Below are 13,329 nucleotides of genomic sequence, written 5' to 3' on the forward strand. Positions count from 1 at the left end.
TTTGTTAAATGACCAGTTTGGTTTCTTAAGCCTTGTTTGGTAATATATATATATATATATATATATATATATATATATAGCTCGAACAGTAAATAATATTTACTTCCGTGGAGAGGTTAAATCTCCATGCCTCTACTTCCACCCATATATGTTGTTTTGTCTTATTATTTACTTTTTAAATACATCTTCAAAATCTAAGTCAAATTTTGAAAACTAAAAAAAGTTATTTTGTTTTTGAAATTTTGCTAAGAATTCAAATGTATTTTTAAGAAAGGTGAAAAATATATAAAAAATAAATCAACATAATTTTTATAAATGAAAAACTAAAAACAAAATGATTATCCAATGAGATTTAACTGTTATCTATAAACTTTCAATTTTATAAATAATTATTGTAGTTAATTGGTCATGAAAGTTTCATCAACGTGTCAGATAAATGTTAAACTAACAAAATTGTATATAGATTTTTTTACGTGGGATAGGAGATCGAATTCACAATCTGTTAAAAACTACTTGAAGTGCACATAACTAACGAATACACAAGTTATAAAAATATTAAAAAGATTATTAAAAACTTGTTAAAATAGGTTAGATCAAACTTATATTTAACATTTTATTTCTCTCTCCTTGGGTCATTGTTCTGTCCTTCCCAAAAATGTCTTCTAATTTAGATTTTAAAAATCTCTTCTTGAAAAGACCCACACTCAACTTTCTTCTTGGACTCTCAAAAAAATCCTTTTGGATTCAAGGAACGATCTTTCTTATATATCTATATGTCTATTACATTTTAATATTTATAAATAATTAATATGAGTTTAATTTTCCTTTTAATATATACATATATTTAATATGTAGGACATTGGGATTCGAACCGATGAAAATCATTGACTTTAATCTTTTGGTGTCAATTGAGTTATTTGAGCTTAACTCTTAGTATTATTTAATTGAAGTGTTTAAGTTGGAAAAACTTGTTTTTCAAATTTAATGACGAATCACATGGATTTAGTGATATTGTTGAGTTTGTTGATTTTAAAACTGTTTTTGCATTCTATCATTGAAATAGTGAAAATTTAGAAAATAACATTTCTATACTACATCGTCGTATTATAATTACTTCTAACTTTTGTAGAATTGAAAAATGTAAAATATAATATAGTATAATATCCTAAAATATAGATTAAATTAATTAATATTATTTTAGATTCAACTAAATATTTAGTTGATAACTATGTATATATTACCAAACACATATCGGAAAATATTGAAAAGATATTCTATTTTTGTTGATACTAAATTCTTCTAATTGTGTTCAACGTTGTTTTTAGCTAGATTTGTGCGTTTTAGTGTTGGGTTTTTCTATGTTTTATTTTGTGGTTGATATTTCTCACATGTGGTTAGGTTTTCGGGATTTCTTAGACTTTGAAGAACAAAAATACTAAATATTATTATCGTCGCGATTAAATTAAAGGTATTAAAAAGTAATGCAAAAGTTTGTTCAACATCAAATATAAAATGACAATACCTCTTCTTCAAAATGTGATAAAAATATTAAAACGATATCGAAACTATGTAATGCAATACATTTTTCATCTTCTAGAACATAATTTAACAGTTAAGATATTTCTATTTTACTATCACTTAGAGTTCCTAAATTTAAATTTTCATATTCTACATTTGCTTTGTTGTGATTTCCATTGACTTCTTATCGATATCAACATCGATATTGACATTTCATCTTGACATTTTAAATTCTTTTAACTTTATATGACATGTGAAAGACATAATAAGAAACAAAGTTGTCGAATTCAAAAGCAAAGAATAATGGAGAGTACAGTGATGAGAAGACAAGAGAGGGAGGGATTGTACCCTAATTAATTAATATGCTTAGGCTTGATCTGCAACATTGAGCTGCAGCTTTCTTTTCTTTTACAAACCAACCAAACAAATACGAAAACCGATATCCAATCGGTGTATTAGCGATGTATATATATATTTTAATCTCTAATATTTGAATATTTTTTCAATTTAATCTCTCTATGTTTTAAGATTTTTTAATTATACAATTTTTTAGTGGAGGTTAATTTTATATTTATACTTTCCAAGAGTGTGTTTTTTTCAATGGTGAGTTTTTAGGATTATGTTTATTTGGGCCATCTTTATACTTTAAAAATATTATATAATAGGCCATTAACTTTTAGTTTTATATCAAACCGCTGTATTAACGACGACGTGTATATATATATATACATAAATACATATATATATATATATATACATACACATACATACATATACATATATATGTTATATTTATTCTTTTATTAATTATTTATATATGTTATATACATATACATATATAAACAAAAACATATTTAGTAATTATTTCTTGATTCTTGCTACTTCAAATTTTAGATTGAAAAAAAATAAGAGTTTTGTATAAATTTAAAATTTAACGTTAAATATTCAAATATTTTATGTTATATTTATTTTTTTATATTTATTATGAATTTTAAAAAGAAAAAAATGACTTTAAAAAAAATAAGACAAAATAATTATTTAAAAACAAAAATTTTGATTCTATTGTTTCCAAAATTTCTACTCAACCTTAAAAATATTTCTTAAAAATGAGAAACGAGAAATAAGATAATTATCAATTGTTTATGCTTCTCAAAATTTAGAAACAAGAACATTATATATCAAATATGCCCTAAATATCTAATTAAACTCGCTCAAAATCAACGTGATGTGTAACTTTAAATAATATAGTAAATGCGCCCACATAATCATTAAACCAACAAAATTGATTGGCAACAATGTATTTTGTCCACTAAATTTTTAAACTTAAAAAACGTGTCTAATAAATATTGGAACTTTCAATTTTGTGTTCAATTTATTTTTTAGAATTTAAAAATTAATTTAAAAAAATTTGTCAGACACAACACCAAACATCTATTATAAATTTCTTAAAGTACAAAAACTAAATAACACAACACAAATTTTTTTGGAAATAAGCATATAATTTAAGTAATAAAATTAATAATGAAGTGGAAGAGAAAAGAGCACAAATTAACTTTATTTTTGTCTGTTTTGTATGGATTTTTTACTTTTTTTCTACACTCTTCACAGTTTTGTCTCTTCTCTCTGCTACATTGATTTCTGGAGAATGGATGCTTGAGACAATCAGACAAGACATTCAAGGCTCAAAACTTTTAGATAGAAACAGCATTGACTTTCATTGCCAAAGTTTGGGCAATTTCCTCTGCGATTCAACGTTGAGCTTCTGTTGACTACAATCTTATGTCTTAGAGATGAAAATGATAGAAGTTAAATGAGGAGAAACTATTAGAAAAGAAGATGAAAGGTATCTAGCAAGAATGAATTTTCTTATATACCGAATCCATATAGGTTCGAAAACTCTCACCAAATAGGAGGAACAAATTTCGTGTGTGTTACAATAGCTAACTATTAACTATTAAGTACAAACTATCGATGATTATTTAATCTGCAAAATATTTCAAATCTATATTCCATGGCGATGAATTATGAACATATAAAGATTTTTGAAATCTATGAATCTAACTATTATTAACAGCAACCAGATTGCAAATCAATAATTTTTCTTAAATTAAAGAATATGAAAACGTGAGGAGAGAGAAGAATATTGGACATCCCAATTTCATATCTTGAATTTGCTTTAAAGATGAAAACTTGTAGAGAGAGAGAATAAACAAGATAAAAACTTGACTTTCCATTATTATCCCAATATATCTTGGTTTTTGCTTTTAAGTTAAAAGGAAAAACTTCTAGGAATTGAAAGAGAGAATTGCAATTCCATTTCCATATCTTGGTTTTGCTTTTAAGATGAAAACTTCCTAGAGAGAGAAGGGTTTTTTTTTTTTTTTTTTTTGAGAAGAAGAATTAAGAGAATAATTGACTTAATTCCCATTATACATCTCTTGGTTTCCTAAAGATTAAAACTTTACTAAAGAGAGAAAGAGAGAGAGAGAGAGCATTGACTTCTTCCACTTCCAAACATCTCACAATAATTTTTCCTTCCAAAACTTAATGCTCTTCCCCATGTGATTTGGTTGGGGAAATCATCAATATATAGCAAAGTAGTTGAAACAAATCAATTGGAAGAACCAAAAAAAAAAAAAAAATTTAAAGAAAACCCTCCAAAATATTATTGAATCCATCAATAGGCAGATCTTTAGCCAGAAACAGCCAAAACCCAGTTGGGAAAATTTAAAAAGGATGAACCTTTAGAAGCAATTCATAAATTAATGGCAAATATATTAAGAGAAATTAAAAGTTATGTACCTGAAATGAAGGATGAACATTAGGCATTGTCAATTTTTGTTGGTGAATGAGTGATTGAAGCTACAAGATGACCTGATTTTTTCAAAAACTAAACCCTAAAAAAACAATAATATCAAGATCCAAAACCCATCTCCCTTATAATTGATCCAATAAAACATCTCAAAAAACCAGATCATGCTGGCAGCTTCAACCTCTCAAACCAACATATATTTCCCCAAATTTTGTTTGAGAGAAGAGAGAGAGAGCTAGAGAGAGAGAGAGAGAGATTTGTTTGAGATTTGAAATTAGGGTAAGGCTTTTTAAGGATTTTGGGGAAGAAGGGATAGATTAGTCCATCCATGTTTTTCTTCACTTCTTTCTCTCTTAATTTGTAGCCATGGGAGAGAGATGAAATGGCCTGGTTTTGGTCATTTTACAGCTATATTATTATTGGATGCTGAATTATTAAAATTCATGCTATCTAATTAATTAAGTTAAAAATCAAAAGGTGGAGGGGACCATATTTCTCCCCCGCTCGTAAACCAAATCTAGGTGATGTTTTCGTTTCTTGTTTATTATTATTATTATTATTATTATTTTTTTGTCTAATTTCAGCTGTTTTTGTTTCTGGTTTTCAAAAGGAATTTTTCTAGAATTGTGTAAAAATTTTGGGAAACAAAGTTTTTGTTCCTATTTCCAATCTTTTAAAAAATATAGATAAAAAATCATTTTATTATTTTGACTGGTATATAATCAAAAAATATTATACCACAAAAATTTTGAATATAAAGTTTTTGATGTTTTTTAGTTTAAAATTTTAGAAACAAGAAACAATGGGTGCCAAATGTGTTTTTTTTTTTCTGTTTCTTTTCTCAATAAAAAATAAATAATAAGAAACAAGAAATAGATACGGGACATAACTCTATTTTTCTAGACTAAAAAAAGAAGAAGAAATAGTAACGTTATTAAAGTAATGTCCAAAATTTGAATTTGTAATATACATTATAAAAAAACTCCAATTTTTCATTTTGCACTCATCAAGAATAAATCTTTTCTAGGTATTACTCAAAATAATATAATTTATAAATGCCCCCTTTTACCATCTTATTATTTCAATATATTTATGTACATATTTTGAAGCCTAAAGAAGAAAAAATAAAAAAGGAAAAGCTGGTTGTGAATATGAAATTTTCTAACAGCAGGCCTTAGCTATATATATCTAGGGTTTCATAATCAGACCATAATCTAAACACCTCAATAATACACCAATATTGTCTTTATTTCATTAAATGTCTACATTTTCATATAATAAAATTGTTTATTTTTTGGACTACTTAATTATAATTAAATATTTCCCCATAAAAAAGTATCAAAATAAATTAAAAATAAAACCCTAAATTATATATTTTGAAACCTTAATCTATTGTATTTTTTCAAATTGAACCACTAACTTAACTATAGACAATACTTTGATTTAATAAAAATCGGTTCTTCATATATTTAATTAAAATATTCAATCACAATAAATTATTTGGTTTCATTTTTCAAGGTTGTCAAACCTTTATGAAAACTATATAATAACTGAAAAATCATAGGGTTTGTGATATAATTAATTGAATAATAAGCTTTTTTTGATTTATTAGGAACCTTAATAAATAATTAAATACATATAGGCTAAATTATACCAAATACTTCAATTCAATTTTGTCCTTAGCCTAAGCCTAGGGTTGTAAAAGTTTCAATAATTTTAGGTTAGAGGCAAAATTGATTTCCTTAGTTCAACCAATGTGGGAATGTGGAGAATTGCAACCTTAGAAAAAATATAGTTGGTATTTTAGCCACTGAAATCCCGTCGTTCGAAAAGTTTCAAACATACCCTTAATTTATTATATTCTGATAATAAAACTAATGCATTAAAAAAAAGAATGTAAAATTAAAACTTTGAGCAAAATTGAAACGAGCTACACATAAATTAACGATAAGCTTAGTTATTTAATCTTTTTAGTTCAAAAATTACGAGGAGAAGGAGTACTGAACGATGAACCTTTGAAATGATGTAATAGGTACCTAATCAATCCAATGAAGTTAATTATATTTGAATTAGCATTAACAATTTAGGTTTAGATAATAACTTAATTAGCCAATATATCTAAACTAAGATTCAACTGGCTAAGACATATATCTCCGATCAAACTCCATTATTTTCTTTAGTGACTAAAAATAAAAATAAAAAATAGGAGATTGGCATGTGCATTATGTAATATATTAGGCAGCTGAAGAAGGGCAGTTGGCCTACAAAATACAAAATCATAAAGAAAAAAAAAAAGAGTTGCATTATTTAATAATGGTGGGGATTAAGGCCATAAATTGGGGAAGTTGGTGGAATATATGAGTTGAAATGAGAGGCAGCTGCTCCAAACTTTGTCCTTAGCTTTGGGAGTTTCCTCTGTCTCTTAGGTCACTGCCTTTAATTTTCATTTGGTTGACAAACACACAATGGCTTATGGAAAAATTTCCCTATGGAATTAGGACCACTTAGAAATTACTTTTTTCTCCTTTTTTTTTTTTTTAAGTTATCAATTTTGATTACATTTCATTACATATTGGATCACATGGTTTTGCCTTTTTTTTTTATAAACTTTATCTCTAAGAGAAAGGTGCATGTGTGGTTGTGAATAATTTCAACTAACCCCAAATTCAATATATTTCTTTTTGTTTAAACCTTATTTTTTATCCAAAGTTTTTGTTCTGTTTTTCTCTCTAGCTAATTTTTTTTTAAATAACCATTTTAGTGTATTATTTTGTCACCTAATATTAATATAGGCTTATTCAATTGCTTGCCTCAAACCCATGTGGCTTAAACACATGCATGTTCATGTTTTTTTCGTTCAACAATTTTTAGGGGTGAGATTCAAACCTCCGATTTGTAACCAATTAAGTTATGCTTTGGTGGGTAAATACATCTTTATTAGAATTTATATTAATTGCCAATTTTGTTGTAGCGTGTGTTCAACACACATACTCAAGACCATGTTATTAATTTTTTAAAACTAAGGAAAATAAAAGTCAAGGATCAAAGTTTATTAAAAAAAGAAAAGGAAAAAGTAAAGAAAAACTTAAGGATGATCTATATTAAAAAAAAAATTATGTGACTAAAATAGATATTTTGAATAAAAAAGATAAAAAATATAATAATCTAAAAATTTTTGAGATTTGAGACCGATAAATGATGTTTTTTTTAGTACAACATGAGGGTGGGGATCAAACTTACAACCTCTGTTGTCCAAAATGCATATCAATTACCGTTGAGCTATGCTCATTTCGATATTTTTTTTTCCTTAATATATTTACAGTATTAATAGAAAGAGTATGGTGCCTTATTTTGTTTAATTTTCTTATTGGGTTTTATTTTGTCTCCTTTCAAATTAGTTTTTTCAATTAATGATGATGGATTTTGTAGCTGTGTCTTAATTTTATAATTTACATATAATTAACCTGACAAATTATTTTAATAAATTTGGCTCTGTACTCTTTAATAAAATGTTGTTGATGTGTTATAACACAAGTGCCTTAGCGCTATTTTAAAGGGGATGATTTTGAGAGGGAAGTATTTTTTGTGGTGGCAGATGTATACTGACACATACACTCATATATTTTTTAATATTATTTTCAAATTGTTTGAAAAGAAAAAGACTTTTAAGGTTGGCAATGCTCCAATTTTTTATTTCTAGTTATTAAAAAAAGAAAAAAAAATTGCATGGCCTGAACACTCCGAGATTGAAACAATATTTTTATTTATGTTTTGGAATAAATTGAAAACGAGAATAAGAAACAAAAATATTAAACTTATTTTTGCTGTTTCCAAAATTTCTATACATTTTTTTAGAATGTTTAAAAGAATGAAAAATAAGAAACATAAATATTTGTCAATTGCTTAAATTTCTTAATAAAATTAGAAACAGTAAACAAGAAGTGAAAACGTTATCAAACGGACCGACCTTAATAATTAAACTATATAATGATCAAAAGTGATAATATAATAATACAACTATACAATGAAAAGAAGCAAACACCTTTTAGAAAACATCTATATGGATTGAATTTCCAAATCAATCTTTCTTTCCACAAAACAAAATTTTTAAAGGTGAAATTCACAGTTTGCACCAAGCAACAGCCAACAGGAAAGCTTCCAATTTTGGTATTGACTTCTTTTTTCACTTCTCTTCCAATTTTAAAAATGTAAGATTTTAAATCAATGTGTCCCATCTTCCATCTTTCCCTCATCACATTGGACCACTCCTTGTGGAATCTTTCAATTTCTTGTTCTTAAAAGTTGGGGCACCCCAAAAGTTGGGTTTAGTATTAGTCAATGAGTCCAATAATGGCAATTAGGTTAAATTATGTATTATTAACTTTAATCGTTTCGATTAAAATTTTACTGGGTTATCTATCAATGTTAGGTGAAAATTAATATGGAGAGTGAGTTTGGGAGTTAAGGTAGAATGAGTAATTTTGAAAAAAAAAATTCGAGTATAATTGATTTTTGAAAATGAAGTTGATTAAAATTTATCCAGGGAACACGTCATCAGCAAGTTCGACTAAAAACCATGAGGAGTTCGAAAACCAATTTGGAAGATGCGCAAGATTAAATTGCCGAACTTGGTCATTCATATACGAACTCGACTCTAACGTTCAAATGGATAACTGCTTATATAACTGCGTTCCTTCTTAACGCGTGCAGTTCGCCTGAAATTTCGGAGATGACCATATATTTGAATTCATAACACCTGATTATCTAGTTATTCTATAAATACCCTCAAGTTAGAAGGAAAAATGTAGACGATATTTGAGATTCAATCTTCCAGTGTTCCGAAAGATCTCATTGTTTCAATTATTTTCGATAAAAATATAAGTGATTTTAACAACGACAAAAGTGATTTTTGTCATGTCAAATGTAACGTAAATAAGCACTTAATTGTTTAATTGTATTCTAAAAAAAATCACAAAGATCCAACAAGAAATTATTACTACTTTACACTCCAAAATAAAATTACTTTTCCATCAAAATAATGCTTCAAAACCACTTATCAAAAGTATATGTGTTTCTCAATTATTAAAGTTAAAAAGATCACATGGTAGAGCTCATTTGTCACACATCCACAAATAACTTCCTTATTTAATGTTACTCTTTAACAAAATGGCAGGAGATCATACGATGACCTTTAATAATCAAGATACATAAAGATGATAATGAAATTTGTAAGAACAACTAATTAAAGCCATAGGAACTTAAATTTGTAATTGTTTACGCAAAGAATTGCACAACGGTGTTTACAAACCTAGCTCGAACCCGATCTCCGACTCGACCTGAACAGTGTAGTGAACCTGCACAAGAGGGCAAACTCTCCGACGATCAAGTCAGTATAGGTGGGACTCGATATTAAGTTCGAGGTGAGATTTGATACCTGAACGTGAAATGAGACCCTCTATTTATATGTAGTGGGTCCGACAGCACTCACGACCAGTAGTTATCCCTGTCTTTTGTCATGTCGAACCTGTCGAGGTTGAGCAGATCGAACCCATTCAAGTCGAACCCTGACCTTTACACTTACCCTTACATATGGACAAATTAGGTCTCCTCGGTAGGTTCGAGGTGGACCTGGAATATTCTTTTATTTCTAAACACCACTGAGCGTCCTCCACATGTCCTCGATATTTTCATCCCTAAACAGTAATCATTTAACCTAAAAGCTATATCTTATAAATTTTTATACTTAGATTTTGATTCCTTTTATTATCTTAAGCCTAAGATGTAGTAAAATTGTCAAAAGAGTCTAATTAAGTAAGACTCTTGTTTGGCCATGGAATAATTCTTCAAATAATGTTAACCCATTTTTCACAAAACCCTTTAAAACCCTATTTCCAAAAATGCCCTTTTAAACCCTAAAGGGCCTTACCTTTTCTAGTTGAGAGAGAGAGAGGTACATTAATTAATTAAATTAATTAATGAGTAGGTGAGATTAATGTGGAGTTTTGTCCATCCTAACCAATGACTTTAGTGAACCAAGTAATGTGATATGTTTCCTATATATGTCAATGATCATGTTATAATATTATTTAATTATAGGCTTAATGATGTTTAAACATTTGGTTATGGCAAACATGATAAATCTCCTTTGGATTAATCACAAACAAGAAACATCATGAAGAGATGCATTGTCACTTTTGATTTGATTTTCCAACCAACAATTGACCACATCAATTCATAACACACTTAGATAAGATAGTAAACCAAACAAAAAGTGTGTATTTTGGAATTTCTATTTTCAATACTATTTTTAATTCTAAATCCACTTTAAATCTAACTGATTAATAAATGTTACGTTTGTAGAAAAATCACAGTGTTGTTTTGTATGCATGCATATGAAATACATTAATTAGAGGTGCTGCAAAATCACTAAAGTCACGTTGAATAACTATTTTGTTTTTTATTTTCTATTTTTAAAATTTATCTAATTATAATACTAGTTCTATTAATATATTTCTTTATTTTATTATCCAGCACGTTTTCAAAGTCTAACCAAAAATTTTGAAAACTGAAAGGAAAATAAAAGTAGTTCTTGAAAACTTGTTTTTGTTTTTCAAAATTTAGTTAAGAGTTTTAAACGTGTTTTTTTAAGGACGGTGATAGACATACTTGAATTATGAGAAAGAAAACATAATTTAAAAAATATATAGAACTAAAATAAAATATATATCAAACAAGGCTTAAAATCAAAATATATTGATGACCCATATTACAACTCATCAATGATTTGAAAATTTTATATTTATTAACAGGAGTATAGCTCAGTAGGTAGGTAAAGACATGTCGTTGGATTTGTTTTTTTAAAGTTCTTTGTTGGATTTGTTGCATTAGAAAACTACGAAAAGTAAAGAAATTGTTATATATTTAAAATTATTTTTTATATTATTTTCCTACCATTACTTTTACAAAAATACATATTTAAAGGAAGCCATATTCCATTCTTCTTTTTTTTTTTTTTTTGTAAAAATTCGTAAATGTTGTTTTTAAGTTTTTTGGGCTTTTGGTTAACGAAATCCAAGCTGACCCATTTTCTGAAATAAGCCCATCAACTATCGAAATAATTTGCAATAAAAAAGAATGAGGTGGATTATATTAGACAGTTTCTCTATATAATTGCATGATTCTTCTCTCAAACATACACTTCAATATTTAAAAATATAATTTTATTTCTTTTCCAAGAAATCTTTTTATTACTTATAGACAAAATTTTAAATGTCGATGTCGATAGAAATATTGAGGTCTCAATTTTATAAAAATATACGTGGAAATATCGACAAAATGTCTATGTCGATGGATATTTCTGTAAAAGTTAGAAAAATAAAAAAAATCGTAAAAAATATTTAAATTAATAAAATAAACAATTTCCTATTTCTAAATTAGTTAAAAATAATTAATATTGATATTATGTATATATTAGTGATATTTTGTTGTTATTTTTCATATTTTGTCGATTTTCTTGTACTATGATGAAAATGTCGATTTATCTCTTATGTCGATGTAAAACCCAGTGAAAATATGGATATGTCGATGAAAATATCAACGTATCGACGGATATTTAAAACTATGCTCGTAGAAAAGAATAGGCTCATCGCCAAAAGTTATATGTATATATAAAATGGTATGAGACTCACTTTTATTATCTAAATATTATGTAATATTGAGAGATACACTTATTTTTATTGTATTATTATAATAGTATGAATATTTTAAGGCTCGTTTGGTAAAGTTCTCGATTTTTTGTTTGTCGTTTTTAATTTTATTAAGAAGCTTTAAGTATTTTATAATTATATGTTTTTTGGTTTCTCTTCTTTTAAGAATATTATGATAAATTGTACAGAAATCATCAGTTTTCTTGTTTCCTTTTCCAATTTGTTTCAGAACATAAATAAAGATATTGTTTTATTATTTTTGAATCCATGCGTGTTGGGGTCATGCAATTAAATAATTTTTATTTATTAAAAGTATTGAAATGGAAATAAGAAAGGAGAGCGATATCAAATGAACTCTAACATTCTCATTTCTTTTGTTTTTTGTTTCTTTAGAACCTAATTGTTTGATAACTATTCATGTTTCTCTTTTCTTCATTTTTTGAAACATTTCCAAAATTGTATAATATTTTTTGAAATGACGAAATAAATTATTTCTTGTTTTTGTTTCAAGTTCTTTTTTGTTTTTTTTTTCAAAACATAGATAAAATTATTATTTTTTACTTATAAATAGGTTTTGATGTTGAATGTATTGACTTTTCGTACTTGGTAAGTAATCACAAAATTTAGAAAATAACAATTAAGTCCAAAAAGAAATATAACACTTAGTCCAAAAAAAAAAGAATTATCACAAAGATTCATGTCTCAACTCTTTTTTTTTTTTCCAAAAAATTCTCAATATATATATATATATATATATGTTTGTATTTGTTAGGAAAGAAATAGAGAAAATTGAGAGTCAACAACCTATGTTTTCCATTTTGAGTGTTAATAAACTAGACAGGATTGTATATATTATCTAATTCTGTAATTCTATTTTTCTAAATTTTAAAATATATCATCCTAACGTATTGGTTTCTAAATAGAATATAGATTATATTTAATTTTCATGATCACGTTCGATAATAAGTTCACTTTTTATTTTTATTTGTTAATAACTTTTTTGTTATATTTTCATATTTTTTAAATAACATATTTAAATTCATATTCAAATTTAAAAAATATCAAACGAAGTAGTTATTAGAAAAATTAAATCTAAAAAAAATAATGTAAATGAACGTACAATAATACATTTAATAATATCCAATCCAAACAAACATTACATAAAACTTAAAAGTTAACTGTTTTCTATATTTTTAGAACAAGTGGGTGTGAGATCAAATTCAGAACCTCTTAGTTAAAGATAATGTCAATTACTGAGTTATGTTCGTTTTGACAATTGTTTTCTATTTTTAT

The 13,329-nt window shown here is 26.4% G+C and overlaps 1 long non-coding RNA gene across 1 annotated transcript; it reads right to left on the reverse strand.

Moving 5' to 3' along the window:
• Positions 1–3,045: 3,045 nt before the first annotated feature.
• On the reverse strand, positions 3,046–4,737 carry LOC148212483 (uncharacterized). The gene is made up of 2 exons (XR_015789818.1): positions 4,321–4,737; positions 3,046–3,301 (listed from the first exon to the last, which is right to left on the reverse strand). It is a non-coding gene; the product is annotated as an uncharacterized LOC148212483 (long non-coding RNA).
• Between the last annotated feature and the right edge of the window lie 8,592 nt (positions 4,738–13,329).

This window comes from Momordica charantia, assembly GCF_013281855.1.
Source record: "Momordica charantia cultivar OHB3-1 chromosome 3 unlocalized genomic scaffold, Mcharantia_2.0 BLBB01000003.1, whole genome shotgun sequence".
Taxonomy (NCBI): Eukaryota; Viridiplantae; Streptophyta; class Magnoliopsida; order Cucurbitales; family Cucurbitaceae; genus Momordica; species Momordica charantia.